Source organism: Panthera onca, chromosome E2, assembly GCF_046562875.1.
Source record: "Panthera onca isolate mPanOnc1 chromosome E2, mPanOnc1 haplotype 2, whole genome shotgun sequence".
NCBI classification, from domain to species: domain Eukaryota; kingdom Metazoa; phylum Chordata; class Mammalia; order Carnivora; family Felidae; genus Panthera; species Panthera onca.
In genome coordinates, this window is record NC_138353.1 from 20,730,981 (window position 1) to 20,748,887 (window position 17,907).

The 17,907-nt window shown below is 48.7% G+C and overlaps 1 long non-coding RNA gene across 2 annotated transcripts in view; it reads left to right on the forward strand.

Moving 5' to 3' along the window:
- The first annotated feature begins 5,949 nt into the window (after positions 1-5,949).
- The window catches only part of LOC132690451 (uncharacterized), an 84,926-nt gene continuing 72,968 nt past the window's right edge, over positions 5,950-17,907 (forward strand). For both annotated transcript variants that reach the window (XR_009615408.3, XR_009615406.3), the window contains exon 1: positions 5,950-6,675. This is a non-coding gene — a long non-coding RNA (uncharacterized LOC132690451). The remainder of the gene's footprint in view (positions 6,676-17,907) is intronic.

A 17,907-nucleotide genomic window follows, 5' to 3' on the forward strand; every position in this document is an offset into this window, starting at 1 on the left:
GCCCGTGATTTCCACTGTTCCCCCTCTGGACTTGGGGGTGAGCCTGGGCTGTGCGCAGGGCTGAAGGGGGCCTGGCCGGGCCAGGCGTGTCTGCTTTGCACGGTCCTAAGCTGCTTCCTGGGGGATCCCTGTTGGAGATCCCCACAGCCAGCGGCTCCCCACAGAACAATGCTGGCCGGGATGGGGTGTGCTGGCTGCTTTAGAAAACAAATAAGAAAAGCTACCTTTTGCATTGTCTACACCAGTCCTATTCAGTCATAGCTATTACTAATAGAATAAATGAAAAATGCATTCCTTTAACACCGTCAGCTCACGGTGATGTGCATCTTGAACTGATTTGCAAATGCGAGGTTCTAAGTGGCGCGTGGTTGGGAGCAGTGAGCTTCTAATGTTATGCTGCTGCATGGGCAGCAGCCGAACCTATTAATGAACTAATCCTAGACTCTCCAGCGGAGGCCGTGGGGGCTCCTCGGTGCTGCACTTTGCATTTCAGCTAAAATCAACAATGTTAAAGAAAGAAGAATTTAAATGGATTAGGCTGCTGATCTCCTGAATCAGACACTGTGCTCGGCCCCTGCGGAAGAGGGGGACGCGTGTAGAAGAGCTCCGGACTCCCGGAAAGAGACGAAAATTTTGCTCGCCATACACGGGGCAACTTGCCCGATCACTCGCCAGCTGGGGGGAGGTCAGAGTTTCTGACCCTGTAGCCAGACCTCCCTGTCCTACCACTCACTCGCTGTGTGGTCCTAGGCGAATGACTTAGCGTCTCTGTGCCTCAGTTTTCTCATCTGTGAAATGGAGTAGGGATAAAACTCATATATGATGGCTGAGCTGAGGGTCCAAATGAGTTCTTTCAAGAAGCACTTGGAAGTGCTTGGCACACAGGACACATTCTGTAAAGGTGTGTTATGACAGTCCATGAATTCCTCAGATATTTATTAACTATCTGTCATGCACCAGGCAAAACTCTTAGTGGTTGGAATTTAAGTTGAGCACGTGTGAGTTCTTGTCCACATGGGGTTTACACTCCAGTTGGCATGGTGAGAAAGAGGTGATTTCGGATTATGAATAGCAGTCTGAAGGAACTCCCAACCTTAGAGAGACGGGTCACAGAGGAACCTCCTGCGCAGAGGACGTCTGAGAGGAAGCCTGGGTGTGAGTCCCACTGGGGACTGAGCGTGGGCTGTCTAGGGAGTGGTGGGAGACTGGCATGAAGGGAAAGATGAGGCATCAGGGCACAGTCATGCTGGAGAGGCAGGTGGGGCCCGGGAGGCCCCGGTGAGGTGCATGCGGGGTGCCCCTGGGTTCTCTTCCTTTCCGCTTCGTCTCGGAGTAGAAATAGCCCAGCAGACGAACCCTCTGAGAGCTAAGCACACTTCCAGCTCTGGCTCGGGGCCAGGGAACTGCCGGGTAAAATTGCCTTTTCAAATTATCCGTGGGCTTCTGTGGAGTGACGTTTCAGGAAGTGACCTGCCAAACGCATAATTTAAAACCTGCTGTAGTTCCGTGGTGAGGACATTGTGCACTGCTCTGTTCCCTCGGAGGGGACCCACCAGAGCTGCGTCTCTTAGGCCTCAGCTGTAGAAAAAGCAGGTCCGCAGCCTTTTTGGTTTTTGTGGACAGAGTTCTCCTTGATGGCTTTTGTTTCCCTCTTCGCTCTGGCCGCCCGGGGAAGCTCAGAGCCACATTTTCTGTTCCCGTCTGGGCGCTGCAGGTCTGTGTGACTATGTGTTAACCTCATTTCTGGCTCGGGCGCTGACTTCCCTACTCCTCCATTACCCAGCTCCTTCATCCACTTCCTTCGTCCTTCTGTTTTGTGGACATCTTTTTGAGAAGGGAGTGAGGCAGAGAGGAAGGCAGGGGCACCTGGCTGGGAATGCAGTCAGGAGTAAGATGCTCCTGCCATGAAGGTGGATGCCAGGTGGGGGCGCTCATCTTCCGGGGAAATGGCCTGGTGTGCGCGGAGTCGGGGGACGGGGGGGCGGGGGACCCCTGGTAGGGGGGCCTGCCCCCCTTTCCCTGCAGCTGGTAAGCCTTGGCAGCTTGTACTGGGGCCTCTGACAGGTGCCTTTTGGAGTTGGAATGGCTTGCTGTGTTTAAGGGATTGTTCCATGTTTAAAAGTATACATTAAGGGGCTCCTGGGTGGCTCAGTCGGTTAAGCATCCGACGTCAGCTCAGGTCATGATCCTGAGGTTGGTCAGTTTGAGCCCCGGGGTCGGGCTCTGAGCCGACAGCTCAGAACCCGGAGCCCGCTTCTGATTCAGTGTCTCCCTCTCTCTCTGCCCCTCCCCCCCCCCCCCCCCCATGCTCTGTTTCTCTCTGTCTCAAAAATAAATAAACATGAAAAAAAAATACAGCATGGCCTCCAAAGCTAGCCAACCACTTCATCTGGCATTCCAGTGAAGAAAGAGCGTCCACCAAATATGGCGGAAAGGCTGGCCGTGCGGCACTTACCTGGAGAAGGTGGGGTGGTCTCCAATGCTTTCCTGACTTAGGGACCTTCGAGGATAGTTTCGACCCCATCCCAGATTCCCTCTGCATGCTGCCGACTTGGGGACCTAAGTGCACATGAGTGCTGACCCCACTGTCTGGGTAGACCGGGGAGGAAGGTAGGAGGGTAGAAGGGATGCCCAGCGTGTCACAGCCCCGCTGGGCTTTATTATCCCCCAACGGAGCTGCCCTTAGTGAACCCCTTGGTTGAGTGACGCTCAGCCCTTGCCAACCAGGCCCTGACGCCCGCGGTCTCTCCTCCCAGGGCAGTGCAGGCTGCTTCTCAAGCCAACCTGGGACAACAGGGCATCGCAGGCCACCTGTTGGAAGACGGGCTTGAGGCTGGAGGCCGGAGTGGGTTGTCTTGGCTACAGGTTGTGGATCTGATACGGCTTCCTTCTACTGAGGGAATTCCGTTATTCCTGTTCCTCGGCTGTGGGTCATTTCAGAAAAATCCCTTGTGCTGTCAATGCTCAGGCCTACCTGATGTCAGTGCAGAAATGGCTTACAGGGGCACGTTCCCACTGCTGGAGGCATGCTCTTCCTTCCTAGAGGAAGGAGAGGTCACCCCTTGGGTCTTGGAGCCCATGAATACAGCTGAGGCCCGGAAAGCCCAGAAGTTTGAGTGTCTGAAGATGGGCCCATCAGCCTTAATTTGCACTGCATCACATTTGCAAGTTGCAAAATGGAATTTGCAATTGCTTTTTGGCAATGTTCAAATTAGCACTTCTTAGCATATTAATGAACTACTTTTTTTTTTTTTCATTATGTGACCAATTTTAATGTAAATAGCAGTCTCAATGCAAGGATTAGGTCAGTGTTTCGGGAGAATGGAGTTCCAGAGCTTTCTGTGGAGGCTAAGAATCTGGCTTGGGGCGGGCATGGCTTCAGCACAGAATGTGTGGATTTTTCAGACCCCCTGTCTGGCAGGTGTAGGTCCCAGATGAGGTCTGCGGCTTCTGGCTCAGGCAAGACACAGGACAACCATAAGAGGGGGTGCAGGGCCCGGGCCCGAAGAGGCTGGTGACTCAGCTTGTAAGGAAGGAGAGGACGCTCATCTCCATGTCCCAAACAGAGGTTAAATGTAGGCCGCGTGGATCAGATCACTTTCCCTGCTACAAAGGGAGCAACTTTCTTCCAAATAGGTGAAAGTCAGCTATGACGGGGTTCTATGCGAATTCCCCTAAGATGTTTTCCTGTATTGATGCTCCTCTGGGATATGCTTCACGTAGTTGGTCCCAAGTCCCGAGAGCACACTGTCCTTAATTTCATCCAAGCATTTTCTGGAGCCACATCAGGGGACACTGGAAGAATTCCTCCTTCCCAGGATCTTGTGGCTCTGGGGCAAGAGCAGTCCAGGGGTGGGGCCCAATGCACAGAGCAGAAGAAACCAACAAATGGGGCGTTTAACTATGTCCGGAGACCACAGAATTGTATACTGACTGTCCGTCTGCAGAGCCGGTGGTCAGAGAAACGGGAGGTCTCAGTATGGGCTCCCAACACCCTGGAGCCAGACAGACAATGGAGCCCGAGACTTCTGCCTGGGCGGTCTTCAACTGGCCACGCGGCTGACTGGAGACTGTGGCCTGGGCCCTCTGGGAGGGACGGTGAACACAGCCACACCAGGCTTTCAAAGACCAGAATGGACCCCAAGTTTTCTAAATGGCAGTGCTTTCTTGGTTCATTATTCAAAATGAGCTGATTATTCATCCCCAGCTTGAATTACCAGCTAAATAGTATTTTCCTGCTGAGTGTACATTTGTAATGCTATCCATTTCATCCTGCGTGATAGTATTACATTCCAGGGGCTTCAGCTACCTATTCTTTACTATCTATAGATGGGTGCGTGGGTGTGCTGATTGCATCTGAAAAACAAGAGTTTGTGTGTCTGATGGATCTGGAAATAATCAGTAACTAAGGTAGCAGAGGGGGAAAAAAAAAAAAACCCTCCAGCTCTTGATGAGTAATTTTAAAACTGTGAATACTTCACAGCTTGATAGATTCCCAGAGAATCTATCCTTCAGTCACAATGCCTCCCAAAATGTAACCGGGCCAGTAGGTGCCTTTTTTTTTTTTTTTTTTTTTCTGCCTCCTATCATTCCTGGGACTTCCCAGTAAGCTTTATGCGCCCATCAGTCTGTCAGTGAACAATTTGCCTTAGCCAAGCCTCACTCTTCCAGGAAAGCCCAAGTCAGACAGGCCTGTCAAACCACAGGTTACCGTGGTTCATGTAACTGAAAATCCCAGGGGGCCGAGCTTCAGGTAGGGCTGGATCCAGGGGCAAGAACACTCTCAGTAGGGTTTACGTTTGATTTCCTCTCCCTTGACTCCATTTCCAGGAAGCTCGGACTCTCTCTTTTTGGTGGCAAGATGGCTGCCAGCAGCCCCAGACATTTATCTACCGTCTCAGGAGCTCCAGTGGAAAGATTCTCTTTTTACACAAAGACCTATTATTGAGTCAGGCTGGCCCTGAGTGGGTCCTACACCCACCCCTGAGCCAGCCACAGTGGCCGGTGGAATGTGATGTCCTTGTTGTCACGGTCTGGGTCACCCGCCTATTCCTGAAGCTCCTGGTGGCTTCGGCTCTACCCAAGACCACACGGATTGAGCAGGGGGGAGGAGAGAGTCCTCGGGGAAAATTGGGATGCTATTTCCAGCCAAAGGAGGAAAGCGGCTGGGCAGGCAAAAACAACAGATGCCCACCCCAACAGCTTTTCAGTTAACTATTCACAGAAGTCCAGGAGCAAGTTATATCCAGAGAACAGAAAAGGAGTCTGATTCCACTGATTTAACTCTATTTTCTCAGTGAGCGGTTGGCCCACAGTCTGCGGGTTTCCTTTTATATGGATGCTAGTAACTTTCACCCGTATTTGCAAGCCCATGGCATCTGCTGGGCTCACCTGGCGGAGGCTCAGGAGCTCCCTGTGCTGGGGACAGATTGGACGGGAAACCTTGCTCTGTCCCTGGCTGGGGGGTCAGGCCGGGTGCCTCCACCGGCTCCTTCCCCTCCAGCCTCCTGAGTGCGGAGTCCGAAACAGGACTCGAGGAAGAGTCCCGGACGTTGGCTGCCGGGATGATTTCTGGAACATGTGGCTCCTTAGGTGGCTGTCCAGCTAGGCTTTTCTCCTTGGGCTCTGGCAGCTTTGACCATCTGGGTCCTGGAAATGCTGGAGGAAATCACACCTCGGATCTCTCCATTCAAGGGCTACGGCTGGGAGACTGTCTCTCTGTGTCTCTTCTCTCTCCTGCTCCAGTCTTCTCTTTCTCCTACCCACACTCCCTTCTCTTCTCCATCCTTCCCTCTTTCCTAAGCACCTCCATCTACGGGGCCTGGAAGGAATCGCTGATGGCCTCTCAGCCCCTTAACTGGTGCCACTGCTCTGCCCTCACTGGGAGGCCATGGGCTGGGGTGCAGCACGTTTGGGTCTGGGGCAGGGGTGGAAGGAAGAGCGGTGAGAAGGAGCCAGAGGCCGCCCTCCCACTACTGGGACCCCACAGTCCCAGCCCGTCACCTCGGGACTCCTGGACGAGTAAGCCTTTGGCCACATCCTGAAGGGCTCACTGGGCCGTGGGTTCGGCCAGGAAGCGACCTGCGTGGTGTCTGACCTCTCTTCCCCGCTGCCCGTTCAGGGTTCCTGTCCCCTCAGAGGCCGGGCCGAATCCCGTGAGGACGATTCACAGGCAAGGGGCCGTGGACACCTCCTTCCCACTTATTAGGGCAGAATCGCTCTGATGAAGCAGCAACACCCCACCAGAGCCTCATTATTTTGGGCTTCATTGAAATGCGCAGAGAGCCGTCCTAGTACTTTATGTACTAAACTTAACCACAGTAATGTATTCAAATCATTCTGAATTTATCTAGACTGAGCACCCTTTCATCGTCCTCCTCCTCCTCCTCCTCCACATTTTTTTTTTTTAAAGATAGCAAATGTGCTTTTTGAGACAACAGCTTAGGGCCACCTACTCTGCACGGGAGGGGACAGGTGGCCCCTTCCAGCCCCCCTCCTCAGCAGTGGCCACCCAGGGCTTACCTCGTGGCGTTTGGGGACCCGTGGTGCTTTGTCCTGGGCTATGTCCTACCTTAGTCACTTCTTCCCCACATCCCTGCCCTTACCGGAAACCCGTCTGTGAGAGAAGAGAGTGCGGAGGGCAGAAGAGCCCAGAAGACAGACTGTGCCTGGGAGGTAGGAAACCGGTTCTCACCCCAGTTTGGACGCTGATTTTTGGGGGGATTTTGGGACACTCTGCCCTCTTTTCTGGGCCTCAGTCTCCTTGATATGAAAACTCACGGTGGTGGTGAGGGTGGTGTCTTACAACCAGTTCAGGGGCTTGTAGGCTGGAGTCCAGGCGTGAACCTGGGGTGGTCCATAGACCTCTTGGAATTGCAAGGGATGTTGTGCTTTTTTCTGGGCGGGGGTGGGGAGTAAGTCTCTAGTTTTCACTGGATTTTCAAAAGGCTCTTGTCTAGCAAGGGACTAAGATGTCAAATATTTATAGGCACTCGGACCCAGGCACCTTCGTGTGCCTCTGTCCGACGCCCTGGTTTTACAGAAGGCACCACGGAGGCTCGGAGAGGGGATTGGCGGGAAGCTGGGCTCGGTTCTGGGGGGCTCATTGGAGACTGATCCTGGCGGAGACCCAGCTAGGCCCTGCTGGACTCTTTCCTAGAACCTTCCAGAGGGGTTCCGGGGGGTCCCAGGGGAGAGGGGATGAGAACATGAGTGAAGTAGGAACCACGTGCACACCAAAGCTTTTGGCCAAGGGGATCAGAACTATGTGGAATTGGTCAGTGGCCATCGTCTGTGGTGGGTTTTGATCTTCAGGTCTGCCTCCCAGCCACAAAATGGAAGCTGTGGTCCATCCACCAGGGCGCTTGGCCATAGCCGAGGACACGCGGCCACCCCTGGGCCTTCTCTCTCTGGATGTGGACTGGACTCTTCATTTCCGTTGCTATCAGCTCCTCAATGGCTCCAACCGACTTCGGTGTCCCAGGGTCAAGCCACATGAATACGTTGAGCTTCCTTGAGTTGATGGCGGGGAGGCACCTGCTCTCCCCGTCCCAGGCAGAATCGTCTGCTGTTCGTTCAGCTGACTCTGGAGTTTTCCTCCTGCTCTCTGTTTAACCGTATCTCTCTGGCTGGAGACAGACCACTGTGGGCCACGCTCTGGGTGGTCTTGTGGCTTCTTCTGATGTAAAACAGCTGAGCCCCTGGGCTCCTCCCGACCTGAATTTGTAAGTGGCCCTGCTGCAAACACCCCATGGCAGTTGGTGCAGCTGCAGCTGGGTCTGGTCCCAACCAGGAGACCCTGCACCTGTCACCATGCCTGCTTGTCTCGAAACCATGCTTCTCTGCGGCCTTTGCCAGCCAGAAAGGCCTTTCTAAGGCACCTTTGCTTAGTATTTACCTCCAGTCCTTGAGCTAAATCATGCTTCACTCTCCAGTCATGGAGGGAATATTAATATAAAGGGTTTTTTTTTTATAATTTAGTTAAAAGATATAGTCCTACTGTCTTTCAAAAGCCAAAGGCGAGCTTGCTCTGGTTATGGAGGTGTTATCCTCTATAGCCGAGGAAGAAGTTCTGTGTGCTCACCATTAAATACAATTTTATAATGAAAATTTTGTCTTATGAAGGTGAAACTTTGAGAACATATTAGAATTCTCATTTTTTTATGCACAGCAATCAAATGACCTTTCCTATACTGCCACATAAAGTATGGATTTAAAGTTAAATGATCCAGTCAGCCATTGAACATTTTCTTAAAGAGTAATTTCTTCTGTAACTATGGATGTTTACATATGGTTTTCTTTTTGGTATTTACCTTTTAAGAATTGAAGAAAAACTGACATTCTTTTTTGGAACTGTATTTTAATAGCCTTTGTTTATTTTTAATATGTGGTGTTCCAGGCCCTTGCTCTAATGATTTTTTTCACACTGCATTGATAATTAAATTCATTCATTTTCCCAGCTGCACAATCCCTTTAAATAAAAAGTTATGGGTAATAACACCTCTTACGCTCAAAGTACAGAGGAGAAAAGGGCATATCAGGGGCTCTCTGTCGAGGGGAGTCATGCACACTGCGCGGGTCATGGGTCATGGCGAAAAAAATACGTGCCGGTTCTCAGTTATTCGAGGTTTTCTTAATTCCCAGATGATGGCCCCGGGGGTTTTGATTATATAAAACTGGAAAATATGATCTTTTCCCCTTTATGTTCACAAAAATGTAATTTATCCCCATGTATCCTGTTCAGATTTTTCATCCATAGTTGTATTAATCACGTCATCAAAAGCACTAAACGTGTTGGTTTCTCTTAAACGGTTAGAGACAGTTTGCTTGCTGTAACCAAGTAGCATCTATAGAAGGAGGGCAGTAAAAGTGAGCTGAGATATTTAGTGACATAAAAAGAACCATGTAGATTTGTGAAAATGTAAAACTGTGATCATGGAACAGGTTCTTGAAGTAACGAGAGAAATACTTCGTTCCTGGGCTGGCGATCACTTGTAGCCTCTGTAATTTCATGGACGCTATAAGGATTTGGTTTTTACACATTTTAATTTAGGCCAGAGATGTTCCTATTTTAATTATCCATACACAAGGGCACAGTATCTTTCTACGGTTATTGCTATATGTTACATTTATATACAGCAATAGCAATTTGAAAAAAAACCCAACAAAATGCTTTCACCTAGATGACCAAAGGGTTATATACTCATTTGTTTTAATGACACTGTATGGACCTTTGCATTCTTAAATAGAATTTTTAAATACACGGGATGCAAACACTCACGGATGTTCACACAGACAGTTTCACACAAGAGAATAGAAAGAGAATTTGTTCAACATCCCTTTTGTGAAGGGGTGGGAGCCGCAGCCCCTGAATCGTGATGCCTGGGGCCCCCGGCTTTCCTTGTTGAAACCAGAGGGCACAGGATCGGGGAACTTGAGAGCAAATTGATTCCCACTGAGCCTCCCGCTATCACCTTTCAATAGAGAAAAAGCCATTTGGAGAAATGTGATATTTCAACTATTGTATTGGGCTCAATCTGTAGATGCAAGGAAAGATAAAAGACAAAAAAATATAGATAATGCATAAAATAAATACATATATAAATATATACCTCAATGTATTTATATTTATGTATATTTATAATATACAATAAATTATATATGTATAAATGTTATATACAATATAGTAAAAATATATCTATATAAAGAACAATCTGATGGAAGCAAATGTTGACAAAAGCGAAAATTCAAACCACCCAGGTCACATGCTATCGTGCTGCTGTGAAAAAGTGATTCCCTTACAACCAAGGGGTAATTCTGCCTCCTTCCAGGGAGAGACAGCAAGCAGAAATGGGTCGCGTTTAAGCGAATCCCGGCAAACCCTTCTCTCCTGAGAGGTTGTGGAATATCTTGCTGGGCTAGAGGGGGATGCTTCCTCTTCTGGCAATTCTGCAGGAATGCCTGCGGGCCCTTCCCAGAAACCCTCCCCTCCCCCCGATTGTCACATGCCCTGAGGAGAGCCTTTGGTCCCACAGACCAGCCCCAGGCCCCCAAGAGAAACATGGTTCAGCCTTGCCCTGCTGGCGACCGTGCTGACCTTCAGCTTAACCCATTTGTCTGTTTAATGGAGAGACACCTGGCTTGGGTAAGGGGAAGAACAAAAGAGTTCATATGTGAGCTTCCAGGATCCTTGGAGGAAGATCCTAAGCCAGAATCAGCAAATGGGCATCTGGGGGTGGGGGGTGGGGGGTCCTAATCTACCCACAGATGTGTTCTGCTTGGTTCTCAGATTATTGAAAACCAACACGACTTTGTTGCTAACATTTAATAATTGGAGATTTTACACAATTATCTGGATTTCGTGCTTCATTTGAATGTCTGGAAGTGTCGGGAACCTTGGGTCCTTGCGTTCATGCAGAACAATCCATCAGAGCTGACCATCTACCCCTTCAGACGGCCTGGACCCTCCACCCCCACCCCAGGCATCCACACCCCTTGTTCCCTGGGTCTCGCAGCCTCGGGCTTTCCCACCTGGCTTATCTGTCTGGCTTTTCTGCCGCTGCAGGTGTTTATAAAACACCGGTGTCTGTGTGGGGACAGTTGGCCCCTGCGTTGGATGGCCCTACCTCCCCTCCCCTCCCTGTGTAGCCAGCTGGGATTTGTAACAAGTGACAACTGGTCTAAGAGTGTCAGCCATGTTGCTCAGAGGTGGGATCTTTCAGATTGTCCACTGAGACCATGCTCTTTCAGTGCAGACGCAGCCATGCTTCTGAGGACACGATCCTCAGAGCCTTCTGGAAGGCTACAGAGGTTGACGTGTAAGGGGCTTACAGCACGGCTCCCTTGCAGTCTGAAACAGCTGCGGTATAAGGTTAGATCCATGCACCTGCCTTAGGTACGAGGGCATTCCTTCTGCGCTTAAAGATGCTGCTGCCCTTGGGGCACCTGGGTGGCTCAGTTGGTTAAGCATCTGACTCTTGGTTTCGGCTCAGGTCGTGATCTCACGGTTCATAAGATTGAGCCCCGTGTCAGGCTCCGTGCTGATCGCATGAAGCCTGCTTAGGATTCTCTCTCTCTCTCTCTCTCTCTCTCTCTCTGTCTCTCCTCTCTCTCTCTCTCTCCCCCCCTCTCTCTTACATACACATGAAATAAATAAAAAAAAATAATTTTAAAAAAAGATGCTGTTGCTTCTGACATCGGCACTTGCTGAGGTCTGGGGTCTCACATGCTGTTCGCAATGATTCAGTTTTTTCTTTCCCTCCAGTGGTGGCACAAGGTACCTGCATGCACGTGCATGCTCAGGGCGTCTCCGGGTACTCTTGTCTGGGGTAAGGGGAGGAGCCCAGGAGTGTGATGGCTCTTTGCAATGCCACCCCAACAGCTAGCATATAGCTTGAAGGTCCTGTTTATGGTCACTCTGCCCTGCTGGCCTGGGAGCTCCTGGAAGGCGGGGCCTGCGTCATTTTCATGTTTGTATCTCCAGCACAGACTCCTGTAACTGGTGCTGACTAGATGCCTGGATGGATAGGTTAATGGTGAATTGCTTTTGTCTTCTCTGTGCAGTGGGGGCAGGACGTGGAAGAGCAGGCTTGTGAAGCAGGTGCACAAGTGGCCTGAGCTGGGGGAGGTGTGCCAAAAAGGTCCAGGGACCCGGGTCCTAGGCTTAACACTGCCACTTCTCAGCCACTGCCCCTCCTAAAAGAAGGAGGGACTGAATCGGATTGTTAAGGTTCTCCTGCCTTTTGAACCTCTTCATTCCTCTCACCTCTCCACGGCCCCTCTGCTGTCTGGTCAACATAACTGCCAAGTCTGACCCTGGAACACAGTTTTCTTGAGGGCCTCTGAGACCTCACACGGACTTGGGCTGGAGGGACCGTCACCTACCTGTCAGTGGGGGCTACAAAGCCTTCATATCAGTGAGGACTGGCTATCCCCAAAGGGGACACGTGGCCTCTACTCTTTCTCTGCCTTCTCCAGGAAGCACCCCCACCTGAATCCCACAGCAGCCGTTGTTGGCGGTAGGACCTGGCTCCTGGGCAAAGGGGCTTGGACCTCAAGGCTCCCCTGTGCAACTCCACAGCGAGCAGGTGTTTGCTGAGGTGGTAGGCCCCCAGGAGGAGCACCTGGCCCAGGCTGGCTTTGGTTTTACCGGAAATCCGCCTTCAAAGGCTTTGTTTTCCGTACATTGTGTCTAAGGGGAAATGAAGAGCCAGTAAGGACAGGGGCTGTCTCGTATCACGTTCCACAGGGTCCCGTTCAGGCTACGAAGGAAAAGGATTTGGAGTGGGTTTTGAAGGGACGCCCAGGGCAAGGGAACAAAACCCTCTGGCCGAGGAGCTTTGGACAGAAGAAGGGTAGATTCCTTAACTGCGTCGACAGCACAGTCTTTCTGAGAAGAGGGAACTGGAAAAAGCCGAGGACCTGAATGCATAGGATGAGCGAAGGAGTTCTTGGCTAAAGGTCTTGGGGGAGAGGAAGCCTCTTCTTGTGTTGAGACTAAAGGCTTCCTGGAATGGTGTCAGAATAGAAGGTGGAGGGTCACAGACTCAGGTGCCAAGGCAGGCCAGATGGGATGTAGTGAGGACCCCAGGCTGGCGGTCTACCACTCTCCTGTCTCTGCCTGGCTGGGCTCTACCAGAATGGGAACCAAGGGAGGGAGGACCAGGCACAGGGCAGTCTCTACGTGTCCTGGGAGGCTCACCTAGACGCATCTCCCTGTCATCCCCGCCCCTGCTACCCCTCTTCCCAAATTGTCGCTGCTTAACTGTGCCCATGTCACGCTCCCATCCCCCGAGAGCCCCTAGTTAACCTGGAGTCGTGTCCGTCTGGGCGTCTGGGTTTTTCTTGCCTTCTGCTGTCAAGAATTTATGTGTGTTTTCTCCTCTGTCCCTGCCGACATGCAAACATTCTGTGCTGGGCTCCTTCAAACGCCCTGTGTCTTTTGTGGCCAACGGTAAGGCTGAAAGGCAAGCCCTGTGGGCGGGCCCATGTTGCCCAACTCTTCTCCAAGTTGGGAGAATGGGGCCCAACTCTCCACTTGACAAGAGAGGACACGGCTCTTACATTCTGGCCCTGAATCCCCACAGCGAATGCCTAGGTAGAGAAAGTGCCAGAGGATGGGAATAGAGACATCGATGGCCCAAGTTATTCACTGAAGATGAGGACAGCATAAAGCTGAGAGTGAAACGAGTAGCTAAGCTCCTTCTGGCCCCACAAGGGAGGCCAGCTCCCTCCCAGCTCCTCTGGACTTGGCCTCTGGGCAGAAAATCTGTTCCGGGCACCTTCCAATACCTTAGGCCTCCCTTTGTCAATATAGTTAGGGAAGAAAAGTCTCAAGGGGCCCCATTGCTCAACCTGTCCCTGAGGAAGTTGAGCTCAACGCGATTGTCTAGTTAAAAGTGGAGATCTCTCTTGGAGACACTGGCCATGGATATCTCACAGGAAAGACCTAGTTTGAAAAAGGGCAAAATGGGGGCGCCTGGGTGGCTCAGTCGGTTAAGCGTCTGACTTGGGCTCAGGTCATGATCTCACACTCTGTGAGTTCAAGCCGCGCGTTGGGCTCTGTGCTGACAGCTCAGAGCCTGGAGCCTGCTTCAGATTCTGTGTCTCCCTCTCTCTCTGCCCCTCCCCTGCTCATATTCTGTCTCTCTCTTTCTCAAAAATAAATAAAAACATTAAAAATATAATAAAAAAAGAAAAAGGGCAAAATGATAGAAATGGATATGTGGAGTGCCAAAGTTCTCCTTATCAAATGAGAATGGACTAAATCTGAGAATGAAAAAAAAAAAGAATTTATGTGTATTTTGCTCCCCACACTTCCCCCCCCACATGCACACACACGCACACAGACTGACCAGACTGTAACATATCCCAGGGTGAGGCTGAATACTACGGTCCCCATGCAGTCCCCGGGACTGGGCAGTTCAGCAAGGACCTGTGCACCCACCTTGCAGGTGACCTGGTGAGCTCGATGAATATTTGACCTCCGAGATTTTGCGGGCCTGGGATTCTAATTGTGAGGGCTAGCCAAGACACATGAGGGACTGTTATAAATATATGGTCTTGAATTTGAAGCAAACATTGGGTCTAAATAGTCTGGAGGTGGTTGGAGCTCCAGGCTCTCGAAATCTGGCTGTAGAATTATGATTTACTGAAACACAGGAATGTTCCGCTTTTACTGCTCAGAGCTTTCCATCCCTAGCTATTTGTTTTACACATTTTCCCCATTAGAAAATGAAGCAATTAGAAGACAACCCGGATTGTTTTGCATTTAGGGGTTTTCACGTATCTGCTTGGTAATTTCATATCGGTAGCAGTTTGGGCTTAACATCTTTAAAGAGCCTTGTTTGGATTTGTCTGGGTAATGTTTTCCAGTTCAAAGTAATGTTCGAGCAGTAAGCAAATGCTTGGCAAAACTCAGATCTATTAGCCTTGCCGTTCACACCTGCAGTTTCTCTCCATCCAGGTGTGGGGTTAACACAAGCGCCTCAGGTATTTGCAAAGATTCTTTAGGTAAAAAGAAAAAAAACCCCGAGATCTTCATCAGAAATTACCTTGCTAGTAGTAAAACCTAAATTCACAAGGATTTATAAAAAGAGATGTCTTTTAAATGCCAGGCAAGAGATTTGGAAGCATTTTGGCAGATCGGGATGCATGAGACCAACCTGTGCCAGGTTCTTCTTACATTAATAAATATTCATTTTGTTTTGTTGGGGGGGGGGTACTCCAAGTACTTAGGCAGAGGGTCCTTTTTGTAGAAGTAAGATCTATTTCTATAGTGAAAATTGTAGGTTCTTTGGTATCAGGTATTCTTTTCTAAAAATGTAACTCTTTCCTAACAAGTCAAATCTGTGATGGGATGGGTTCTGTTACGGCCTCTTTTTCCCGCATGGAGCAAAGCAAAACCAGGTGTGAAAATGGTACACTCTCTCCTTCTCAGCCACCTTGGTTTCTTTGGAGGGGCATGCAGAAAAAGCTTCATTCAATATTGATAGTGTTTTGATATGTTAAAATCAACAGCAAGTCAGGAATCTTAGATAAAATGTGTATAGATGGCATTTCCCCCAATTTCATCTCTTTGGACCGGAAGAGTCAATATTTTAAAGGGATTTTCTTCTTTCTTCAAAGCCTGCGATCAGCCTAGCTATTACATAGAGCATGTCCAATTGGTACCGAAATGGTTCCTCCTGAAATGTCCATGAAGACGACATTATTATCATTAAAAAAAAAAAAGGCTATTTTCCACTTGTGTTCAATTTAGCAAATTTGGGGGTTGAAAAAAACCCTTAAAATAATTTTCCTTCATCTGGCCGAGAGTAACATTGCTCGTAATAGGCAAAAATAAATGCTTTGTCATTTAACAAATATGTTAAACCAAACCAGCAGATATATTCCAAATATATTTCGCTTAAATTTATTGGAAAGGCAGAGAGACAGAGAGAGAGAGACAGAGAGAGAGAGAGAGAGAGAGAGACAGATATGGAGAGAGAGAGAGAGTGCGCGCCTTAGTTGCAGCTGTCTCCAAAGAGTTTGGGCACAAATATTCTTTCATTCCTTTGCATGATTTCGATAAAATTAGGTCAAAGAAATGTTCATTTGAAAACAGTGCTTTGTCATATTATCTACAACACATGTCTAGCAAATTTATGAATCCAGCATTCATCGGCGTGAAGTTCCAAATCCTAATGAATGGTTTAGACAGCATTGTCATCAATTTTCCGCAGGTGCAGCTGAGGCAATCAGTCACTTCAATCAAAAGCCTCCGTCAACTTGCGTGGCGCTGTCATTTTTTACACTCGGATTGCTGAAATTAACAAAAACGATCCCTCCCTGGATGCCGGTACACCCTCCCGCCTTTGGGTGGCGCTTTTGAGCAGCGCTTTGCTGCAAGCCAAGCCGAAGATTTCACAGCATTCTTTTCTCCTTTTTTTTTTTTTTTTGTACTTTATACTAACATAATATTTCTTTTGTGATATTATGAAGATAAAATTGCACTGTGTGTTTTAACACACATTACAACAACCTCTTAAGGCAAAAAAGTAAATTCATGCAAATAAGTTATAGAAAGTGGAAAGATTTGTTGCAGGGGGGTGGGGAAGGGGGTGGGGAGCCCGGTGAGAGCGTGCTGGGAAGGCTCCGGTTACCTCCGCAGTTGTCGGGATCTGAACTTCCCTGCCAAATAGATTGTAATTTGGGCTCTGAACTTGGCAGGGGTTGCTTTAAGAATTAAAATTTAGGAAGCAGGCCACCTTGTATTTCCTTCTGAGTTTGCCTTTTCCCTTGCTTCCCAGTGTCTGGACCTCTTCTCCAGGACAGACTTTATTGGCCTCGGGAGAGGCACCTTTTATTACACTATGGGTGATGCGAATTATATTCCTACCTTTGCAACTATTGACCTGCTTCTCCCCAAAGGGTTAACTGCGTCTTCAGATCGTCTCACTTACTCTAAAGGACTCCGAAAGGATCCAAAGAAGGGAAAGCTTTGGCTTTTTATATCATTGAAAAATAACCTTGTTTCCAAAACTCTACAATCCCTGCAACATAAAGAGAGAGAGCAAGAGATAACTCTGCGTGTGCCAAAGAGCAACACTCCTGTCTTTATCCCGAGAACACCACCAGGTGCCTTCTAAATCTTTAAAATATATGGACAGACAGAAAGCACTTAGCATCCGATCCTCCATGATGAATAGAGTTAACCTTTGTAGTTTGCCAAAAGTCAGTAAGTTTTTCTTTCCCATTTGTTTCAGGAGAATCAGGAGTACGATTGCAGGTAGGACCAGATAAACTCACATTGTCTTGGCCTTTTTTGCTTCACGACAGCAGTCAGATTGCTCACAGCAGCCGGTAGGAGATGTGCTAATATTAACTTATTTAAGTCATCGGGTTACCTTTATTGGCAGAAGCACTGTGTACTTATTAAACTGGCTTGAAAAATATTTAGGCGTCTTTCCCTTGCAGATGTCACCGATGGTCAATTACCCCAACATTTCTGCGGCCACGATGAAAAAGACACGTGGTTTCTGAAGAATGCAAATTCTAAGGAATATAATAAAAATGTACTTTTTAATAACTAGCTGTGTCACTTTGCAAATAGCTTTGATGTAGGATTCCTGCCTGCATAAAGTTGAAGTTATATCTGTGTCATCCTTACCTGCGTTTATGATACCTTCCCTGAGAGAGCAATTAGGGGCTGGTGGAGGCTGGAGTGTTAGCTAATATTTGAAACTAGATGTGCGTCTGCAGCTAAAGGGGGGAGAAAGGGCTGTGATCATCTGTGAATAGAGAAGAGAATTCTAACAGCTCCCACCTTTTAGACACTTGATGAAAAATGCAGTTGGGGGTGGCTGGAGAGTCTCGAGGGGGTGGCTTTTCCGCTGAGAAATGAGGACTGGCACACGCAGCCAGCCGGGCTTGCTGGAGGGGAGCCTACCTTGTGGCTCCTTTTGGTGGAGTTTGAAGTTAAATGGTCCTGTCTGCTTCTTCTCTTGTTGTGTCACTTATTAAAGATCCCTTGAAATGCACCGTTACGGTTTCTTTTTAGTTGATTAAAACAGAACCAAACTAGTCAGGGTGCATTTTAGCTACCTCTAATTTCTTACAAGGGCCTATGGGATCGATCTCTTCTTTATTTTTTTTTTTATTAGCAAAATATAAAAACATTTGACTCGCTATCACTCTTAATGTAGCTGCGGATCTTGTCATAAAAGGTGACGTGAAATCGAGTGTCCATAAATCAAGCAAATGGATGCACGAGAAGGAATCAACCACACATAGAGTCGCAAATACGTAGCGTCTTAAAGGAGATGCTTTTGTACTGTACGTGTGTGTTTTAATATTCTGCTTTCCATTAGGATGTGTCCTCTGTTTCTACAGAGAAGGCGAATATTTCCATATTTGATTTTTTCTTTC